The sequence below is a fragment of the Artemia sp. Qi Xiang Cuo genome, chromosome 16 (assembly GCF_049724085.1).
Source record: "Artemia sp. Qi Xiang Cuo chromosome 16, ASM4972408v1, whole genome shotgun sequence".
In the NCBI taxonomy this organism is placed as follows: domain Eukaryota; kingdom Metazoa; phylum Arthropoda; class Branchiopoda; order Anostraca; family Artemiidae; genus Artemia; species Artemia sp. Qi Xiang Cuo.
The window spans coordinates 44499701-44524156 of NC_142809.1; the positions used below are offsets into that span (position 1 = coordinate 44499701).

The 24456-nt window shown below is 30.5% G+C and overlaps 1 protein-coding gene across 1 annotated transcript in view; it reads left to right on the forward strand.

Annotated features, from left to right (window-relative positions):
• Nucleotides 1-334: 334 nt before the first annotated feature.
• The window catches only part of LOC148942949 (zwei Ig domain protein zig-8-like), a 137062-nt gene continuing 112940 nt past the window's right edge, over nt 335-24456 (forward strand). Inside the window, exon 1 of the mRNA XM_089102705.1 lies at nt 335-466. The gene's annotated coding sequence lies outside the window, so the exon portion shown is untranslated. The remainder of the gene's footprint in view (nt 467-24456) is intronic.

Consider the following 24456-nt stretch of genomic DNA (forward strand, 5'->3'; position numbering starts at 1 on the left):
TTCATATTTATTTTCTTATTGCTAGACTTTATTAGAAAACGAGCAAAATATTATTGTTCATTTATTGCAATATTGTTAATTTTTACAAAAAGTTTCAACTGCTTCTGCTTAAGTATTGTTGGATTGTGTTTTATACAGGACTAGCCAAAACAAATAAAATATGATAGGTGTATTTTTGCCTAACGAAAAAATTTTAACCGAATTTACCACTATTCAATAACCAGGTATGAATAAGGCATTCTGTTTCTTATTCCAGGCGACGCAGCAAACACTCTCTAAGCGAAGTTTCCAGGGAAAAAGAAGGACCAGTCTTAGTTTCGACTGTGTTCCGAAATGAATGGGAGAAAAACTAATGAATCTCATTCGTGCTGAGACATTCGGGATTATGTGACTGTTTAATCTATTAAGTGTGTAAATTACAGCCAAAAGACTTAGGATTAATCTTTGGATTTTTGCTGCTAAATCAGTGAGTTTGGATTTTAGTTTAGCGATAATTCATGGAAAATTGCCCAAAATGATGACGTTTTCTCTAGGTCATATGCCTGTGGTACTATGCAAATTTAGGGGCCTGTGGCCCCTAAATTACTATACAAATAACTAATCTATATACTCGTCTAAAATGGTTGCGTCTAAAATAAATTTAGTGTTAAGTCTATCCCTAAAAAACATGTCAAAACCCTTGAAAAAAGTAAAATTCAAAGCTTAATTCCGTTAAAAAAAACGAATATACCATGAATTTCGGTACACTTCCAAGCAGGCACATAAAAATGAAGATAAATATCCAGGACTAAATTACCCCAAAGATCTTATGACGTGTTGAGCTTTTTCCGATGGTTTTCGAAGAAACACTTGTATTTCAACACTTTTGATGCTTCGAGGAATTTGGACCCCTTGCACCTCCTCCCGGGCTATGTATCTACATCTAAATCTACAAACTGGTCGCCAACTCATCCATATTCCAAAGGAATTTAGCAATTTTTATAAGAAAAGTCTAAATACCAATGAAAGATCTGATCAATTCAATGGTTGGTTAGCACCAACGGTTCATCGAAATATTGAAGAAAAGTACTTAATTTCAAATTCTCGGAGAAAGTCAACCTCTAACATTAAACTGTAACAATATGCTATAACGACCGTCCATTGGAGCTTTAATTTCACACTAATGTTTTCTCACTAATACTATTAAATTGCGTAATATAAATTACAAATCGGATTTTAATTTTATTGGGTCGAAATTACAAGGTTTGGCAAGGAGAAGACATCTTTCAATTTATATATCGAAATTTATATTAAAGAAACAATGTCTGATAACTACCTATTAGCTAAGACCATACCTAAGGAATTAGTATCCCCTCCCACAAAAAAATTGACTATAATTAGTAGCAAAAGGGTAGCTAGTGATTAATTATAGTAGCAATAACGGGATTGAAAACAAATTCAATCATAAAAAGGAACGCTACGATTACACATTACTAAGGCTGAAATAACTTGGAAAAATGGAGACATGAAAAAAAAAAAAGAAAAATTAACAGTAAAATATTGAAAAGCGTGAGATATAGCTTTTTTTAAACTTTATTGTCTTAGCATAAAAAATCGAGTTTAACATGAAAGGGAAAGACTCAGAAAAAAAAATAATAGTTGATCAATTTTATGCCAACGTCAGATCTCAGGATAAAGTGTTCCCTCCCAAAAAATTGGGATGGTATAAGAAGGATAATGCTATTATTGTATTATCCCACTGATGCTATTAAATTGCGTAAGATAAATCACAAATCAACTTCTAATTAGAATGGGTCGGAATTACAAGATTTGGTGAGGAGAGGAGATTTTCTCATTTATATATCGAAATTTTGTTCTAATGAAAAACATCAGGTTGCAAACTATTTTTTAAAAATTATCTAAAGATTTAGTATCCCCTTCACCTCTCACAAAAAAGTAACTATAAATTAGAAGTAAAAAGGAAGCGTGTACCTAATGATAGTAGCGTCAATTGGATTAAATTTCCATTCAATCAAACAGTTCGTGGTAACGAACTGTAAGTTAGGAGCGACCCGACTCAATGGTAACCGAAACTCTAGAAAACGGTATTTTGACACCAATAGATACATCAAAAGAATCAGATTTTAATGCTGATTTCAAATATATAAGTTTCATCAAGTTTAGTCCTATTCATCAAAGCGCCTGAGAAAATTTGGCTGATTTTCGAAAAAAGGGGGAAAGACCCCCTAAAAGCTATGGAACTTTAATGAAAATCACACCATCATATTCAGCGTATCAGAAAACACTACTGTAGAGGTTTCAAGCTCCTATCTACATAAATGTGGAATTTTGTATTTTTTGCCAGAAGAAAGATCACGGATGCGTGTTTATTTGTTTTTTTTTGTTATTGTTTGTTTGTTGTTTTTCCCCAGGGGTGATCTTATCGACTCAGTGGTCCTAGAATATCGTGGGAGGGCTCATTGGAATAGAAATTAAAAGTTCTAGTGCCCTTTTTAAGTGACCCAAAGAAATGGAGGGTAACTAGGCTCCCTCCCACGCTCATTTTCTTCCCAAAGTCACCCGATCAAAATTTTGAGATAGCCATTTTGTTCAACATGTTCGAAAATTTTATAAGTATGTCTTTTAGGATGACTTAATCCCCCAAAGTTCCCGGGGAGAGGGCTGAAAGTTATGAACTTATGAACCCAATGTTAACATATAGCATTGGTTATTGGGAGGTATACAGACGTTTTCAGGGGGGACTTTTTCTGGTAGTGGGGGGGGTCGGGGGCTATGTGGGAGGATCTTTCCATAAAGGAAGTTTTCATGGGGAAAGGGACATTGCTATGAGGGGGTGCCGGAATTCCCAGCATTATTTAAAAAAAGATTATTAATTAAATATAAGAAAAACAAGTTTTTCAACTGCAACAACAGCAACATCAAAACTTAAAACGGACAGAAAATATTACATATATGATTGGGTTCACCCACTAGTCAATACCTCGCTCTTTAAGCCAAATATTTTTTAGTACTTTCATAGGAGCTATTTATTCTAATTAACGACCTTTGTGATAAAGCGGTCATTTTTAAAGAATTGGAACAAAATTCGAAATTTAGCTTAAAGAGCAAGGTATTGACTAGGGGGTGAACCCCCTAATACGTATTAAAAATATAAAAAATAAATTAAAAACATTCGTAAATAAAATTAAACAAGTTTCGAGAAAGCCATTTAACCAAATAAAAGTAAATTAATATGCGATTTTTTTTTTAATTATTCATGTACGGTGATCCAAGATCAAAACCTGCATTTATTCAAAAACGTTCACAAATTAAATAAAAAAAACAAGTTTTTTTTTAAACTGAAAGTAAGGAACGACGTTAAAACTTAAAACGGACAGAAATTATTCCGTATATGAAAGGGGCTGTCCCCTCCTCAACGACTTGCTCTTTACGCTAAAGTTTGACTTTCCCACAACTTTATTTTTTTAAACAATAAAAAACTTAAGCGTAAAGAGCTTTCATATACGGAATAATTTCTGTTCGTTTAAAGTTTTAACTTAAAACGAACTTCGGGGGGATTCGTTTTAATCAAATAAAGGAACGTTACGATAACCTAAAAATACTAAAAATTCTGAAAACACGGAATATTAAAACGTAAAAAAAAAATGTGAAAACTTAACAGTAAAATATTGAAAAGCGTGAGGTATAGCTTTTTTGAAACTTTGTTGTTTTAGCATAATTAAAGCGAGTTTAGCAAACTTGAGCGTAAACACCAAGGTATTTCGGAAGGGGTAACTCCCTCAAATCCGCAGTAATTTCTGCTCGTTTTAAGTTTTAATGTTGCTCCTTACTTTCAGCAGAAAAAACTTGTTCTTCTCTAATTAATAAGAACATAAAATTACTTCTGATTGGTCCATTAGAAACAATCAACCAATCAGAAACAGTTTCAAATTTTTACAGTTCTTGCGCTAACAAGTTGCATTGGCCTACTAAACCATAAGTAACCACTATCAAACCTGAAACAGTCCATTGTAACTGAATATGGTTATGCTTTAATTTTTTCATAGCCAGGCCCTTAATTGGGATTTAACAAAGTAGAAAGAAAAAATAATATCTAAATATGAAGAAACGCACCGGGTCTGCAAACTTGCAAATTTGGGTACTTTTTAATTTAGGTACTTTTGGTACTTTACAAAATTAGGTTCTTTACAAAGCGGTAAGTGCGCGAAAAGTGAAGTTTCGTTAACGCTAATGAAATAATACAAAATAAGATGAAAATATAATAGTACATAAACAAATTTGGGCTATATATTTGCACTTTGAGGGGCTGGGTGGGCTAAAGCAGAGCATACATTAAATACGTAACTTAACCTAATCAACCCAACTTAGGTACCTTTTAGTCCCCATAAACCCCAAAAAACTAAAGTTTAAATATAATTCCCGGAGTGAGAAACCCTTTGTAATGCCTATCTTTGTACAGCGTCTCGTATAAGTACCGGGTTTTATCCTTTCTTATTTTCAACACAATTGCCACGTGCTTACCGCTTTGTAAAACACTACCCAATTTTACTTCAGAAACCTTAAACAAGTTGGCATTTACTGAATAAGTACATTTCCTGGAGATACATTTGGAATAATTCATCAAATTTGCCTGAAGTTTCAGAGATAGAAACTAAAATCGGCAATTCCATCGTATACGAAGAACAACAGGAATTTATCTCCCAAATATGGGGGCAGAAGAGATTAGCTGTGACTTTAGAGGATGAAAAATACATGAAGAGTCAGTAATTAATATTAAGTAAGGATTCGAAGTTTCAATGAGTAATAGATTTGAAGGAACAATAAAAACAAATCAAAACACCGTAATAAAGGTAATTATTGCATCGCCTTGACATAAATTTCGGGAAAAGGAAAAATTGAAATTGAGTAAATACTGGAGTGGCAATGGGACAATAAAGAAAATAAAATCTACAATCTAAAAATGACAACTTGATATATCAAATTACAATTAATACGAAAAAATATTTAACCATAATAAAGTATAATTTATGTAAGCCTCAGTTTAAAATTGCTATCATAGACGGATTGAAATCAAAACTAAAAATCAGAGTTATGTTCGTAAGAAATATACTCTAATGAGCATAGAGCCTAAGATATCACAACTCAAAACATCAAAGATATGTTCATAATGAAAAAAAGATAGTTCTGCAATTTTTCATTGACGAAAGCTCTACGGCTGTGGATAAAATGTTTTCCAGGTGGACTATTCCCATATGAACGATGGACTGCGAACTTGTTGACTATATTAGGTTCTGGGGAAACGGATGGAACATTTTCTTTTAAGGTGTAATCTGATTGAACATTTAAGGGAGAGTTTTATTTGATAGCATGAATGACAAGCTGCTTCCAAGAATCCTTAGACACAGCTTCGTCTAATTATCACTCTCTATTCTTGGAAAAACAGCCACTTGAAACATACCTAATACTCTTAACAAATATGCAGTGAAATGACTATAAAACCCTCCAAATGCACACAACCCTAAACGTAATGTTTACTTACCGTAAATTACCACGACTGTTTTGGTAAGCACAGCCATATCTAGGCCTTACGAAAAACATCAACCATATAAGTGATGAGAACCGAAATAGCATTTGCTTCCTATTTATAAATATGCTGTAGATCACAATTTTATGTAGATCATAGTTTCACTTCACTCAAAAGGTTCTTTATACAAAATGTTAAACTAATTTTAAATAGTCAGGTTGTAGTTTGTCTTTTATTCTTTACAATTGGTTTGCTGACAACTCTGAAATTTAATACGGCTCACATTCTTGCCCAATTTATTACAGTTTACTCCCAATTAAACTGTTTTATGCACAGAATCAGTTGAATAGACAGCCCTTTGTGCTTTATCTAAGTCTTGTGCTCTGTTTGTGCTTAAAACTTTAAGCGTGTGTTTTACGAGTGTCCTCTACATACACTTGAGCGGTTTGTGATGAGTTTTGAGCTAAGTCAATTTGATGTTTCTTTCCCGCAGATATGAGACTAATTCCGAGTTTTAAATGCTTCAACATTAGTTGTGAAATTTTGAATAGAACAAGGGAATTTTAAGATTTGATATTTTAAGATATCAAGGATTAGGATATTTTAATGTTCCTTGTTTTTTTTAAAGTAGTTTCTATGCTAAGTGTAGAGTAGTTAAGTAGTTTTTATGCTAAGTGTAGAGTAATGCAATACCCCTTAGCTAAGTATCGTATAAATGTGGGACATCTCAAGGTTCATTTACTTGGTAATTCATTCATTCATTCCAAATACTGTCATTGTAATTCGGAAAATGTTGAAAAACAGCCCATGCATATTGTAGCATGACTTATTCGCCCAAACTGTTAAGTACTGCACCCATTTTTTTTTTTTTACTTACCATTATCTTCCAAATTACAGAAACTTCTCTTAACTGTAAATTAACACAAGTAGTCCCTGGTTATTGCAAATTGGATTCATTTTTGGTTAAAACTCAACTTGTGATTGTGGTGATGAAGAGACTAAGCAGCATTATTATTTTATCTACAAGTTTTATGAAATTTAATTCAAATTACAAAAGTTTTCTCACTTGAATTTATTCAATGCTAATGTTAACTGGTATATTAAGAGCCTTCTCGTGTGGTTTTAGTATGTTTGAATAAAAAATAAACTGGAGATTTTTCCATGTTTTTTTCTTTTCTTTCTCAATAACCTCCTTTGTATTTTCATTATTTACCTCCTTTTTGTGAGTTAGGTCTCTTATTTTCCATTATTTAAATTTATTCGAGGCTATATGATTCCTTGTCAAAAAACATTTTAGGTGCACCAAAATGGGTTTATGGGCCCCCCTTAGCAATAATTCAATAGTCCAAAACAATAATAAACCAAAACAAATTTCTCTCAGAGCTCCTACTTTTCTAGTACGAAGATTTTATTCTTGAAAGTGAGTATGCAGGTGAAACTGCTCAAATATTATTCACAGTAGCCTACCTGGTTGAGCAACGTAATAGAGATAAACCAACAGTTCGTAGTAATGAACTGAAAGTAAAGAGTTACTTGTGCTAATAGAAACCAAAACCGTGAAATAAAGATCGTTGATAGTGATATATACATAAAGTAAATTTGCTTTTTATGATAATTCCAGATATGTAAAATTAATAATTCACCTGATAGAAGTTACGAGGCCGAGAAATTTTTTTTTATTTTCAAGAGCCCTATTAGATAGGTTTAACACCCCTATCTATGAAAAAGACATTTTTTTTGGAGTGTAATGACAAATTCGGGGTTACAGATTTTATTGCTTTGTTTCCCAAGGAAAAATCGCACTGAAACGTCCTCGAATATCGAGAGAGGGCTCTTTTGAACGGAGACTAAAAGTTTTAATGGCTTTTATAAGTTGGAATAGAGGCTGTGCCACAGGAAAATGGCGTTTCCCACAACTGTTTATTGGAAAACAGCAATGCCATATCCAGGATTTTTGTTTCGGAGGGAGTTTTACTAAAAAAATCTTCGGGGGGGGGGGGGGGTACACAAAAACCTCAAAAAACGCATAAAATTTTTTTTTATATCCATTTTGTTATGTTTTTACGAGTCAGACAAGCATTTCGGGGGGGGGGGGGGTTCGAACACCCCTAACATCCCTTCTGCGTACGTCCTTGTAAAACAGCAATTTTGCCCAAAGAGGGCAAAAATGTTTTTAGTGTTTGTAACAAACGATAATCAATAAGCTCTACCATTTTTGAGGTATCGTGAAAAATACTTTTTATCCGATTTCAATTGCCCTTCTGATTGACTAGTTGTTCTTAAGGTATTTGGGGCAAAAAGTAAAACTTTAACAAAAAGAGTGGGGTTAGGGGAGAGGGAAAGTCTCTCACTTGTTGGTATAATTTCTATCCATTTTTAGTTTCAATGCCACTTTTTACATTTATCTGAAAAAAAAACTTTTTTAATGATTAATATCTAATTAAGAAATGAATCTTAAGACACAAATGACTGTGACAAAAAGAAGGACTAGCTACAAATTATAAAAAATTTACAATTAATTCATAAAGCCTTAGATAAATTTTAAAAGTGAAATTTAAAAATTGACGTCCTCATTCTCTTTAAGTTTAAATATTAGATGACTTGCTTTTAGCTCATTTTACCTTTTATGATCATTCTTTGCTTTTCATTGAAAAATTTTATCTTAATTTCATCAGCTTCATTTCAGTCATTTTGTTTTAATTTTAATTGACTCTAAGAAATACACTATGTTTTTTTCAATACTTTACTTTTTTCATATTTTATCATCCTTAAAAAAGGAAAATAATGGGCTTGCTTGATCTAAGTCCAGACTCTTTAAAAAATTTCTCTCGTGAATTTTTATAGGAGATTTAAAAACCATTCCTAAAAGTAATTGCGAACAGATTACCTAAGATTGTTGAGTCCTATCCCTTTTCTAGCCTGCATCCCCGGGCTTATCTTCTCTTTATTATAATAATGTATTCCGAAGTCGACTTCTTTTAGCTTTTTATTATTTTTTATTCCACTTTAAGTAGCCCTTTCCTCACACTTTAAACGGTTAAAATACGGAGCTCGGCATTTCCATCGAAAATTCTTATCCGATCTTATCACAAAATTCTTTCCTTTAAAGATTGTCCTGTTTTTAGTGGATTCTAAAGAAACGCTTAGCTATTTTATTAACCCTACCAAAGAGATTGTTTTATGATGATGTTTGCTTATTATCTAAACAGAAAAATATTTCTAATATGATTTTGCTTAAAACAGAAAAAAATATTTATCTAGCCATATTAATTTTGGCATTGAAATACATTTCAAAGAGTATTCATTTTCACCAAGATTCAGGCACTTACAGATGAGAAAATATTTTGTGGATTTGTACCATACTGCCACGATAAACTTCACCGTCTATAGTAGTTTTTATCTTGTTTTTTTTTTTTTCACTTTGATAGCTTTTTCAGCTATTTTTTGACTAGCAGAAAATCTTGTTGGACACTAATAGAACAGAAAAGAACATAAAAAATGCATAGGACAGAAAAAAACATTTAACAGAAAAAAAACAGCCAAAAAATAGGACAGAAATATAACAAAAAAATACGAAAGAAAAAAAAAAATAGACTAGAAAAAAAATAACAGAAAAAAAAAAAATCACAGAACAGAAATAGAACGGAAAAAAACATACAAAAAAAAACTGAAAAAAACATAGGACAGGAAAAAACAGACAAAAAAAACATAGAACAGAAATGGAACAGAAAAAAAACATAGTGTATGCAATTTTGTAAGGATTAGAGAAAAATATTCTCACCTAAATAACTATTAAGTTTATAGAATTAAACTTACAAACTTAATTTTTCAAATTTGTCAAGTTCGATTTTTGAGCTATTGCAGAGTAAACTAAGCATACTGATTCCAGGGATGTATTCAGGAAGGGGGAAGGCTACTGGGACCAGCCACCCGTGAAATCCATTTTCTTACATTTCTTATTACTGGAGGGGGATTATCCTTCCTCTAATAATATCCCTCCATTAACTGGTTCAAGTTCCCCGGGTAAACTGTTTCATTTCGAACTCTTACAATTTTGAGTAATCCATTTTGAGAAGTCCATGCCTAGTCCTTTTTTTAGAACTCAAAGAAAAATTTTTGAAACCCGTCGCTGTTATATTCCGTGACACAGAACAAACAAATATTTAATTTGTATATCTTTTTTCCAATAGAAGTTGCGTTTCCTAATGCCGTATTTTCTATTATTCTAAGTTGTATTTGAAAATTTTAGAGGCCTATTCTTTAGCTCATCTCAAACTTGGTAGTATTGTTCAATTTAACATTTTAGGCACCCCGATATTTTTTAATATTTGGGAAAATTTGAAATTTGGAAATAATTTTTTGAATACACTAAATAAGTTAAATTTTCATTTTAGTCAGGTTTTCGAGAATATTTAAAAATTGATATTCCAAAAACCTTTTATCGTGCATTTTTTCACTTTTATTATAAATAAATGATAACTTTTAAAACTGATTAATGAAAGCTTTTAGTTGAAATATTTAAGATTCTTGTTAATACAAAATGAATAACAAAATAAAGGCAAAATTTTTCAATCTTAAATATTTCAATAAATTTTAAATTTTCAATAAAAAGCAAAACTTCAACAAAATTCTTCTTCATCATCAAAAGAGATTCCAAACAACACAGGCAAGTTCTAAAGATATTTGCGGCAAAGCCCCTTTTGACTACAATATTTTCTACTGCAATACACTATATACACAAGGGTGAATTATCATCAAATAAGCCTGTTTGCAAAACTAAATTTTGGTCAAACATCGGGAGAGGGGGGGGGGGTATTTTATTTATCAGAATCACATATAAACAAAAACCAAGGGAAAATATGAGCAAGCGAAAGCTGATGATACGATGTTACATAGATAGTGAGAAGCAATAAAGTAAGTATTTAACAATGTCAACAGCATTTTATAACGGATTTTATACATGCTTCTATATGTATGTTGATCAGCAAGTTCAAGGTAACACACTGTAAGTAAGGAGTGACCAGACTAGTAACCAAAACTAAAAAAAAAAGGAATTTTGGTAACAGTATGTACATCAAAAGAATCTAATTTTTATGACGATAGTATATACCAAGGTTCTATTTCCAAGGGGCCCCCGTACCAAACAGGTTGTGTGTGTACTTTCAAGTAATTGGGTTACCAGGGTCATTTAATACCGGTCCTATTAAGGACAAGTTTTTTCTGACGTAGATTTCTAGTTCATGATATACAAGTTTTTTTTTATGTTAAATCCGTGGTCATTCATCTGTAAGTTGATTAGTAGGTTTTTTTTTAAAAACTTGGCTATTCGTTTCATGGGTTTCATTAATAGAACGAGTAATGCATTTGAAAAGGGTAATTACTTCTTTAGTTTACGAGATTTGCGAATTTTTTTTTGCGAAAAGATATTTGCGAAAAGATATTTGCGTAGACGCTTACAAGGGACATTGCTAGAAAGTATTCAATAGCTTAATTGAAAAGTAACGATAGAATGACATTGTGACTTGACCTAGCTTTACCTCGCCGATGTGGTCTTTATAATACGTAAGTAACGTTTGAAAAATATTGTCAATTTAAAAAGAAAGGGATTAAACGTGTTTGGCGGGGGGGGGGTGGCATAGAGGGGTGAGGGGCACGAGGGTTCAGTTAAAGAGGAGACCGGTGCACGGAGGGATTTCGGTACTACACGGGGTCAGTGACCAGGGGGGTTCCGGGGCACGGGGGGTATCCCTTTTTTTTTTCGTAAATCGAAAAAAACCCCTGTTTTCAAAATCCCTTTTTCTTCTGAGGCTTGGAGCATTTGGTGACTAGATATTAAACGTAATGAAATTTAGCATGGAGGTTCAGTTGTACAGGGGTTTCAGTTATACAGGGGTTCAGTTACATGGGGGTTCTTTGTGTTAAATAAGTAGTTTTTGTATCTTTTAAAAGAACTTTACGGGGATTGAGAGACTCAGTTGCCTAATTCCGTGTGATTTTTATTTACTTGATGCTCATTAAAATCGAAATTTTTTTGTTAAATAAGTATTTTTTGTATCTTTTAAAAGAACTTTACGGTGATTGAGAGAATCAGTTGCCTAATTCCGTGTGATTTTTCTTTACTTGATGTTCATTAAAAACGAAATTTTTGTGTTAAATAAGTAGTTTTTTTATCTTTTAAAAGAGCTTTAAGGGGATTGAGAGAATCAGTCGCCTAATTCCGTGGGATTTTTCTTTAATTGTTTGTCATTAAAAACTAAATTTTTGTGTTAAATAAGTAGTTTTTGTATCTTTTAAAAGAGCTTGACGGGGATTGAGAGACTCAGTTGCCTAATTCCGTGTGATTTTTCTTTACTTGGTGCTCATTAAAAACGATATTTTTGTTTGAAATAAGTAGTTTTTGTATCTTTTAAAAGAGCTTTACGGTGATTGAGATACTCAGGGGAATATGTGCGTTGTATTTTTCTTTACAGTAGGGAACAATATATCTATATTTGAGTTTTAAAGTATTTTATTGTAGATCTATTATAAGAACTGGATGGTTTTTGAGAGAGCCAAGATGCAAACTACGTGAGATTTTTCTTTACGTTAAAGAAATTAAAAAACGGAATTTGCGTGTACAAGCATTATATTTAGCATATTTTTATAGATCTTTAAGGGGTTTGAGAGACTCAGTTGCCTAATTAAGTGTGATTTTTCTTTACTTGGTGGTCATTAAAAACTAAATTTTTGTGTTAAATAAGTAGTTTTTGTATATTTTAAAAGATATTTACGGGGATTGAGAGACTCCGTTGCCTAATTCCGTGTGATTTTTCTTTACTTGTTGGTCATTAAAAACGAAATTTTTGTGTTAAATAAGTAGTTTTTGTAACTTTTAAATGAGCTTTGCGGGGATTGAGAGACTCAGTAGCCTTATTCCGTGTGATTTTTCTTTACGTGATGTTCATTAAAAACGAAATTTTTGTGTTAATTAATTCGTTTTGTATATTTTAAAAGAGCTTTACGGGGATTGAGAGAGTCAGTTGCATAATTACGTGTGATTTTTATTTACTTGCTTGTCATTAAAAACTAAATTTTTGTTTTAAATAAGTATTTTTTGTATATTTTAAAAGAGCTTTAAGGGGTTTGAGAGACTCAGTTGCCTGATTACGTGTGATTTTTCTTTACTTGGTAGTCATTAAAAACGAAATTGTAGGGTTAAATAAGTAGTTTGTGTATCTTTTAAAAGATCTTTACGGGGATTGAGAGACTCAGTTGCCAAATTCCGTGTGATTTTTCTTTACTTGGTTGTCTATAAAAACGAAATTTTTGTGTTAAATAAGTATTTTTTGCATCTTTTAAAAGAGCTTTAAGGGGTTTGAGAGACTCAGTTGCCTAATTCCGTGTGTTTTTTCATTACTTGCTAGTCATTAAAAACGAAATTTTGGTGTTAAATAAGTAGTTTTTTCTATCTTTTAAAAGAGATTTAAGGGGTTTGAGAGACTCAGTTGCCTGTTTCCGTGTGGTTTTTGTTTACTTGGTGGTCTTTAAAAACCAAAAATTTGTGTAACATAAGTAGTTTTTGCATCTTTTAAAAGAGCTTTACTGGGTTTGAGAGACTCAGTTGCCTAATTCCGTGTGTTTTTTCTTTACTTGGTAGTCATTAAAAACTAAATTTTAGTGTTAAATAATTAGTTTTTGTATCTTTTAAAAGAGCTTTAAGGGGTTTGAGAGACTCAGATGACGGTTTCCGTGTGGTTTTTATTTAATTGGTGGTCATTAAAAACGAAATTTTTGTGTTAAATAAGTAGTTTTTTTATCTTTTAAAAGAGCTTTAAGGGGTTTGAGAGACTCTGTAATGCACTAGTTTTTCAGTAAAGACACTCAATATCCTAAAAGTGTTTAATTCAAACTTTTTTAAAACTTCGAAATTTTTAAACTTTATTTATTTTTTCTTTCTGTACATAACTTAAAATGTCAAAATATGCTTGCAGTTCTAACAATTGCGCTCTGTGATTGGTCAGAGACACGATGTGACTTTCCCACTGACATTCTATGACCGGTTATTGACAGCGCTCTGTGATTGGTCAGAGACACGATGTGACTTTCCCACTGGTATTCTATGACTGGTTATTGACACAACCTAATCTATTGCATGTATTCAATCAGTATTTTTTACGCAGTGGAACGATAAACACATAAGTCATATCTTTTAAAAAAAAGTGAAGATGGAACATTTTAATAAAGTGTGTTTACATAACAAGGTTATTGTAGCATTGAATGCCGACAAAGAGAAATATTTAAACTTTGAAACAAGTACAGGTGGTAGCACTATTGGAAATGTATGCATGCATTGTCATGACAGTAAGGAATTAAATTTCTTTGGAATACCGAAAAATTCAACTCTTATGTTGGTGGTTATGCGAGATTGAGATCTCCAGAGATGATTGCACTCAAAGAGAATGCCAACATAAAAATAATCATTGATGATAGAGGACAACTCCTTGCTACTGTTGCAGGTAACACATTACCTACTGATACATCCAATCGTCACCTTTCAGGTATTAGCATTCAACGGAAGATCAATAAAAGAAAGGCCTACTCTTCTACTAATCTCGTAAACCATATCTTGTCTACGGGCCGAAACTGTTACCTGTGTAAAAATAATGTGATAATAGACATTGAAATTGCCAGAAAAATAAAAAGGGCATTGTCAGAAAATATCACGATGGAATATAAAGATGAATCGATGAAAAACAAATCACCAGCAAACGTTAATGCTATTTGTCAAACAGTCATTGAACCAAATAATAAAAAAGACGAAAAGCATATTGAGACTTTTGATGAGACACCAGTAAAAATTGTGTATGACTCAAAATGGAATAATGATTATTCTACTGATTACGAACTAAGAGAAGACAATAGCTATAATATCAAGAGAGAACATGGTGAAGTATTTTATGGAACAGATTCAAAATGTCCAAAGTTAATTGTTGATATTAATAATGTATCATAATATATTTATTGTATTAATATTCTACATAGCATTATTTCATTAAAAATATATTTTGCATTACATTGTTATGTGTTCATTATTTTTAGAGTAAGCTAGCATATCAAACGTTTAGAATGTCTAATAAAACGTCGGAGATGTAAGAAAAGGAATTTGCATACATCTATTGTCAGACACATGGGGACAAATTTTTCTTGAATTCACCTCCTGGATAAATAAAAAAGACATTTCATTCAAGAAATTATGACGAAACTCTAAGTAAGCTACAAACTCTGTCTTGAAGATACCTCATGGATACACAATTAAGAAATTTAATTTAAGAAATTATCAAAAAATTTAAGTAAGTAGAAAATTCTTTAAAAAATCTTATAATACTTTTAATAAATAAATAACTTTATTACTAAAACTTCTTTATTCTTTAGAATATTTTTATGAATTTAATTAAATTATTAAGAAATTTTAAGTAAGTAAAAATAGCTTTCTGGAATTCGCTTCCTGGACACAATACAGATATTTAATTCAAGAAATAATAATAAAATCGCAAGTAAGTAATAAAGTCTTTATTGTTTCCCCCTATGGGATACACAATACTGAAATTTCATTCAAGAAATTATGAAGTAATTCTAAATAGGTAACACACTCATGTTACCTCATGGATACACAATGCAGAAATGTCATTTAAGAAATTATCAAAAATTTTAAGTAAGTAGCAAATTCTTTCTTGAATTCGCCTCCTGGGTAAATAAAAAAGACAGTTCATTAATGAAATTATGAAAAATTGTAAGTAAGTAGCAAATTCTTTCTTGAATTCACCTGCTGAATAAACAAAAAAGACATTTCGTTCGAGAAATTATGACAAAATTCCAAGTAAGTAACAAACTCTTTATTGTTTTCATAACTTAGATACACGATGTAGAAATTTAATTCAAGAAATTATGAAAAATTCTCAGTAAGTAGCAATTTCTTTCTTTAAGTCAACTGTTTTATAAAAACGAAGGACATTAAAAAAAAGAAATTTTGAAAAAAAACAATTTCGGTAAATAGATCATATATTTGAGACAAACGAAAGATATTTAATTTTATTGATTCTTACCTTATTTGCAATTAAGTACAAATCTCTTTTTGTTTTCACCTCAGTTCGATCCATTCCATATAATTAATTAGATACAGTATGAAAAAATCAACATTACTCAACTTTTTTTTCTCTTTATCAAAAAAACTATTCAATTAAATACACGGCGTAAAAATTTAATTCAAGAAATGAGGAAAAAAAAATAATTAAGCAACACTTTCTTTATTTAAGTCAACTCATGGATACACAATATGGAAATTTCATTAAAAAATTTCATGACTTAGATAAACGATGTAGAAATTTAATTCAAGAAATTATGAAAAATTCTCAGCAAGTAACAATTTCTTTCTTGAAGTCGTCTCTTGGATACACAATGCGGAAATTTCATTCAAGAAATTATGAAAATATTTTTAAGTAAGTAACAAACTCTTTATTGATTTCACCTCTTGGATATACAGTACAGATACTTCATTCAAGAAATTGTGAAAAAATCGCAAGTAAGTAACTTTTTTTTTCTCTTTATCACAAACAATTTTCACTTAGCTAAATGATGTAGAAATTTAATTCAAGAAATTATTGAAAAATTCTCAGTAAGTAACAATTTCTTTCTTGAAGTCAACTCTTGGATACGCAATACGGAAATTTGATTCAAGAAATTATGAAAAAAATTGTAACTAAGTAGCAAAGTCTTTCTTGAATTTACCTGCTGGACAAACAAAAAAGAAATTTCGTTCAAGAAATTATGACAAAATTCTAAGTAAGTAACAAATTATTTATTGTTTTCACGAGTTAGATATACGACCTAGAAATTTAATTCAAGAAATAATGAAAAAATTCTCAGTCTAAGTATCAAATTCTTTCTTGAATTTTCCTGTTTGATAAAAAAAAAAAATAGAAATTTCGTTCAAGAAATTATTACAAAATTATAAGTCATTAACAAACTTTATTGTTTTCAAGCTTTATATATACTATGTAGAAATTAAATTCATTAAATTGTGAAAAAAAATTCTCATTAATTAAACATTAATTTATTGAATTTAAATATTGTATACACAAGAAGTAAAATTCATAAAATAAAAAGTGAAAAAAATTTTAAGTCATTAAAAATAACTATATTAATTAAAAAAATGGTATATAAAGTACAGATACTTCATTCAATAAATTATGAAAAATCGCAAGTAAGTAGCTTTTTTTTCTTTATCACAAACAATTTTCACTTAGCTACACGATGTGTGAAATTTAATTCAAGAAATTATGAAAAAAAATTTTCAGTAAGTAACAATTTATTTCTTGAAGTCAACTCTTGGATACACACAATACGGAAATTTAATTCAAGAAATTATAAAAAATATTTGTAAGTAAGTAACAAGCTCTTTATTTATTTCACCTCTTGAATATACAGTACAGATACTTCATTCAAGAAACGTGATTAAACACGTTTTGAAACTACATGCTATTTGTATGCCTTTCCTTGGCACCTTTCCAAATGAACAGGGATTCCCCACTGGTTCCTACACATTGCAAAAAAGTGAGCAGTACGAAAACTCCACGTTTTCAACCAGACTGGTTTTTTAGGGACCAATAAGGAGAGAGAGGCAAAGTCGACATAGCTTTATTTCATTTTTTTAAGGTTCATTTACACGAGGTTACGTGGCCGCCCGTAACTACGGCGAAATGTAACTTAAAAAAATGAAATAAAGAAGTTTATAAATTGAAAATCTATACTTATTTTTCACAAAAAAACAAGAAATGTTTTAAAATATTCGTTTTAGTAATGATAAATTTTTTGCAATGTGTAGGAACCAGTGGGGACTCCCTGTTCGTTTGGAAAGGTGCCAAGGAAAGGCATACAAATAGCATGTAGTTTCAAAACGTGTTTAATCACGTTTCTTGAATGAAGTATCTGTACTGTATATTAAAGAGGTGAAATCAATAAAGATATTGTTACTTACTTACAAATATTTTTTATAATTTCTTGAATGAAATTTCAGTATTGTGTGTATCAAAGAGTTGACTTAAATAAAGAAATTGTTACTTACTGAAAATTTTTTCATAATTTCTTTAATTAAATTTCACACATAGTGTAGCTAAGTGAAAATTTTTTGTGATAAAGAAAAAAAATCTACTTACTTGCGATTTTTTCATAATTTCTTGAATGAAGTATCTGTACTGTATATCCAAGAGGTGAAATTAATAAAGAGTTTGTTACTTACTTACAAATATTTTCATAATTTCTTGAATGAAATTTCCGTATTGTGTATCCAAGAGTTAACTTCAAGAAAGAAATGGTTACGTAATTATAATTTTTTTAATTATTTAATTTTTTTTATGTATAAATCTTTTTAAAAAATCGTTAAAAAAAATAATTTTTTTTATTTATATTTATTTTTGATATAATTATTTTACGTATGTTAATTTTTGTTCCTTTTTTTTTTTTTTTACAAAATGTTAATTAAATAAATGATTTTATAATTATAATTATAATTTTTTAAATATTTATTTAATTAAATTTATAGTTAGTATATATAAATCGTTAAAAAAAAAAATATTTTTTTAATTACTTAGAATTTTGTCATAATTTCTTGAAAGAAATTTCTTTTTTTTTTGTCCAGCAGTTAAATTCAAGAAAGAATTTGCTACTTATTTACAATTTTTTCATAATTTATTGAATCAAATTTCCGTATTGCGTATCCAAGAGTTGACTTCAAGAAAGAAATTGTTACTTACTGAGAATTTTTCAATAATTTCTTGAATTAAATTTCTACATCATTTAGCTAAGTGAAAATTGTTTGTGATAAAGAGAAAAAAAGTTACTTACTTGCGATTTTTTCACAATTTCTTGAATGAAGTATCTGTACTGTATATCCAAGAGGTGAAATCAATAAAGAGTTTGTTACTTACTTAAAAATATTTTCATAATTTCTTGAATGGAATTTCCGCATTGTGCATCCGAGAGACGACTTCAAGAAAGGAATTGTTACTTACTGAGAATTTTTTCATAATTTCTTGAATCAAATTTCTACATCGTGTATCTAAGTCATGAAATTCTTGAATTAAATTTCCGTATTGTGTATACATGAGTTGACTTCAAGAAATAAATTGTTAATTACTGAGAATTTTTTTTCCTAATTTCTTGAATTAAATTTCTACATCGTGTAGCTAAGTGAAAATTGTTTTTGATAAAGAGAAAAAAAAAGTTACTTACTTGCGGTTTTTTAATAATTTCTTGAATGAAGTATCTGTACTGTATATCCAAGAGGTGAAAACAAAAAGAGTTTGTTACTTACTTACAAATATTTTAATAATTTCTTGAATGAAATTTCTGTATTGTGTATCCAAGAGTTGACTTCAAGAAAGAAATTGTTTTTTTTAATAATTTCTTAAATTAAATTTACGTATTGTGTATCCAAGAGTTGACTTAAATAAAGAAATTTATACTTACTGAGAATTTTTTCATAATTTCTTGAATTAAATTTCTACAACGTGTATCTAAGTCATGAAAACAATAAATAGTTTGTTAATTACTTGGAATTTTGTCATAATTTCTCGAACGAAATGTCTTTTTTGTTTATTCAGCAGGTGAATTCAAGAAAGAATTTGCTACTTACTTACAATTTTTTCATAATTTCATTAATGAACTGTCTTTTTTATTTACCCAGGAGGCGAATTCAAGAAAGAATTTGCTACTTACTTAAAATTTTTGATAATTTCTTAAATGAAATTTCTGAATTGTGTATCCATGAGGTAACATGAGTGTGTTACCTATTTAGAATTCCTTCATAATTTCTTGAATGAAATTTCAGTATTGTTTATCCAATAGGGGGAAACAATAAAGACTTTATTACTTACTTGCGATTTTATTATGATTTCTTGAATTAAATATCTGTATTGTGTCCAGAAAGTGGATTCAAGAAAGCTATTGTTACTTACTTACAATTTCTTCATAATTCAATGAAATGAATAAAACTATTCTAAAGAATAAAGATGGGTTAATCTTAAACATATTTATTGCTTAAACGTATTAACATATTTTTGAAAGAATTTGCTACTTACTTACAATTTTTGATAATTTCTTAAATGAAATTTCTGCATTGTGTATCCATGAGGTAACTTCATGACAGAGTTTGTAGCTTACTTAGAGTTTCGTCATAATTTCTTGAATGAAATGTCTTTTTTTTATTTATCCAGGAGGTGAATTCAAGAAAAAATTTGTCCCCATGTGTCTGACAATAGATGTATTCAAATTCCTTTTCTTACATCTCCGACGTTTTATTAGAAATTCTAAACGTTTGATATGCTAGCTTACTCTAAAAATAATGAACACATAACAATGTAATGCAAAATATATTTTTAATGAAATAATGCTATGTAGAATATTAATAAAATAAATATATTATGATACATTATTAATATCAACAATTAACTTTGGACATTTTGAATCTGTTCCATAAAATAGTTCACCATGTTCTCTCTTGATATTATAGCTATTGTCTTCTCTTAGTTCGTAATCAGTAGAATAATCATTATTCCATTTTGAGTCATACACAATTTTTACTGGTGTCTCATCAAAAGGCTCAATATGCTTTTCATCTTTGGTATTATTTGGTTCAATGAATGTTTGACCTATAGCAGTAACGTTTGATGGTGCTTTATTTTTCATCTATTCAGTTTTATATTCCATCGTGATATTTTCTGAAAATGCCCTTTTTATTTTTCTGGAAATTCCATTGTCTATTATCACATTATTTTTAAACAGGTAACAGTTTCGGCACGTAGACAAGATATGGTTTACGATATTAGTAGAAGAGTAGGCCTTTCTTTTATTGATCTTCCGTTGAATGCTAATACCTGAAAGGTGACGATTGGATGTATCAGTAGGTAATGTGTTACCTGCAAAAGTAGCAAGGAGTTGTCCTCTATCATCACTGATTATTTTTATGTTGGAACTCTCTTTGATTAAAATCATATCTGGAGATATCAATCTCTCATAACCACAACCAAAAGAGTTGAATTTTTTCGGTATTCAAAATAAATTTAATTCCTTACTGTCATGACAATACATGCATACATTTCCAATAGTGCTACCACTTGTACTTGTTTCAAAGTTTAAATATTTCTTTTTGTCGGCATTCAATGCTACAATAACCTTGTTATGTAAACACACTTTATTAAAATGTTCCATCTTCACTTTTTTTTAAAGATATGACTTATGTGTTTATCGTTCCACTGCGTAAAAAATACTGATTTAATACATGCAATAGATTAGGTTGTGTCAATAACCAGTCATAGAATACCAGTGGGAAAGTCACATCGTGTCTCTGACCAATCACAGAGCGCTCTCAATAACCCGTCATAGAATGCCAGTGGGAAAGTCACATCGTGTCTCTGACCAATCACAGAGCGCAATTGATAGAACTGTAAGCATATTTTGACATTTTGAGTTATGTACAGAAATAAAGAAATAAATAAAGTTTAGATATTTATAAGTTCTAAAAAAGTTTGAATTAAACACTTTTAGGATTTTGAGTGTCTTTACTTAAAAACTATTGTATTACAGAGTCTCTCAAACCCCTTAAAGATATTTTAAAAGATAAAAAAACTACTTATTTAACACAAAAATTTCGTTTTTAATGACCACCAAGTAAATAAAAACCACACGTAAACAGGCATCTGAGTCTCTCAAACCCCTTAAATCTCTTTTAAAAGATACAAAAACTACTTATTTAACACGAAAATTTTGTTTTTAATGACTACCAAGTAAAGAAAAACCACACGGAATTAGGCAACTGAGTCTCTCAATCCCCGTAAAGCTCTTTTAAAAGATACAAAAACTACTTATTTAACACAAAAATTTCGTTTTTAAAGACGACCAAGTAAAGATACAACACACGGAAACAGGCAACTGAGTCTCTCAAACCCCTTACATCTCTTTTAAAAGATAGAAAAAACTTCTTATTTAACACAAAAATTTCGTTTTTAATGACTATCAAGTAATGAAAAACCACACGGAATTAGGCAACTGAGTCTCTCAAACCCCGTACAGCTCCTTTAAAAGATACAAAAACTACTTATTTAACACAAATATTTCGTTTTTAAAGACCACCAAGTAAAGAAAAATCACACGGAATTTTGCCACTGAGTCTCTCAATCCCCGTAAAGCTCTTTTAAAAGATAAAAAAACTAATTATATAAAAAAAAAATTTCTTTTTTAATGACTAACAAGTAATTAACAATCACACGGAATAAGGCAACTGAGTCTCTCAATCCCCTTAAAGCTCTTTTAAAAGATACAAAAAATAATTATTTAAAAAAAAAATTACTTTTTTAATGACCAACAAGTACAGAAAAATCACACGGAATTTTGAAACTGACTCTCAAGCCCCGTAAAGCTCTTTTAAAATATACAAAAATACTTATTTAACACACAAATTTAGTTTTTAATGACCATCAAGTAAAGAAAAATCACACGGAATTAGGCTACTGAGTCTCTCAATCCCCGTAAAGATAATTTAAAAGATACAAAAACTACTTTTTTAACACAAAAATTTAGTTTTTAATGACCATCAAGTAAGAAAAAATCACACGGAATTAGGCAACGGAGTCTCTCAACCCCCGTAAAGCTCTTTTAAAAGATACAAAAACTACTTATTTAACACAAAAATTTCGTTTTTAATGATCACCAAGTGAAGAACAATCACACGGAATTAGGCAACTGAGTCTCTCAATCCCCGTAAAGATCTTTTAAAAGATACAAAAACTACTTATTTATCACTAAAATTTCGTTTTTAATGACCATCAAGTAAAGAAAAATCACATGTAATTAGTCAACTGAGTCTCTCAATCCCAGTAAAGCTCTTTTAAAAGATACAAAAACTACTTAAATAAAAATAAAATTTCGTTTTTAATGACCATCAAGTAAAGAAAAATCACACGGACTTAGGCAACTGAGTCTCTCAATCCCCGTAAAGATCTTTTAAAAGATACAAAAACTACTTATTTAAAACAAAAATTTCGTTTTTAATGACCACCAAGTAAAGAAAAATCACACGGAATTAGGCAACTGAGTCTCTCAATCCCCATAAAGCTCTTTTAAAAGATACAAAATCAACTAAATTAACAAAAAATGTTCGTTAGTAATGTCACTCCAGTACACAATATTCAAACGGACTAAGGAAAGAGAGTCTCTCAATCCCCGTATAGATCTTTTAAAAGATAAAAAAACTACTTATATAACAAAAAAATTTCGATTTTAAAGACAAACAATTAAAAAAAAATCACGCGGAATTAGGCACCTGAGTCTCTCAATCCCCGTAAAGCTCTTTTAAAAGATACAAAAACTACTTATTTAACACAAACATTTCGTTTTTAATGAGCATCAAGTAAAGAAAAATCACACGGACTTAGGCACCTGCGTCTCTCAATCCCCGTAAAGTTCTTTTAAAAGATACAAAAACTACTTATTTAACACAAAGAACCCCCATGTAACTGAACCCCTGTATAACTGAAACCCCTGTACAACTGAACCTCCGTGCTTAATTTCATTACGTTTAATATCTAGTCACCAAATGCTCCAAGCCTCAGAAGAAAAAGGGATTTTGAAAACAGGGAGCCCGATTTACGAAAAAAAAAAGGGATACCCCCCGTGCAACTGAACCCCCCTTGTAACTGAACCCGTGTATAACCGAACTCCCTCCGTGCAACTGTATCCTCTGTAACTGAACCCTCGTGCAACTCCCCCCGCTCTGCAACCCACCCCCCTCATAACCCGTGTCAGCCAGGTCTGTTTAAATTGAAAATATTTTTCAAACGTTACTTACGTATTATACAGACCACATCGGCGAGGTAAAGATAGGTCAAGTCACAATGTCATTCTATCGTTACTTTTCAATTAAGCTATTGAATACTTTCTAGCAATGTCTCTTGTAAGCGTCTACGCAAATATCTTTTCGCAAATATCTTTTCGCAAAAAAAAATTCGCAAATCTCGTAAACTAAAGAAGTAATTACCCTTTTCAAATGCATTACTCGTTCTATTAATCAAACCCATGAAACGAATAGCCAAGTTTTTAAAAAAAAACCTACTAATCAACTTACAGATGAATGACCACGGATTTAACATAAAAAAAACTTGTATATCATGAACTAGAAATCTACGTCAGAAAAAACTTGTCCTTAATAGGACCGGTATTAAATGACCCTGGTAACCCAATTACTTGAAAGTACACACACAACCTGTTTGGTACGGGGGCCCCTTGGAAATAGAACCTTGGTATATACTGACGATTCCAAATATTAAAAATTCATCAAGTTTAAAATTACGTAATAAATGCTAAGAGCCTCAGAAAATTCGCTTAATTTCCAAAAATAGGGGCAACACTTCCAAGGAGGCAAGTGACCCTAACAAAATTATACGGTCAAATCAAACACGCCAGATAAACTATTGTATAGGTTTAAAGTACCCATCTACGAAAATATGGAATTTGGATTTTTTTTTTCAGGAAGCAAGGTCACATACTCGTTTATATCTTTTGTTTTTTCGCCAGGGGTTCTGGTATTGAACCAATAGTCGTATAAAATTGAGATACAGCTCATTTGAACATATATTGAAATTTATAGTGCCCTTTTTAAGTAGGCAAACAGATTATGCAAGAGCAATGTTGTATTTTTTCATTTTGTTGCACAAAGCTACAGTTATGATCCAAAGAGGGCAAAGCTGCTATCAACTGGATTATGTGATCTAGCCCATCGGTTTAAAATTATTGAAAAACTACATATCAAGTAGCAGTCAAGTTGAGTCAAGTAGTGAAATAAACAGTTAATAAAAACAATTACTTTACAGTCTCACTTACCTGAATTGATTTACTTGATGGTT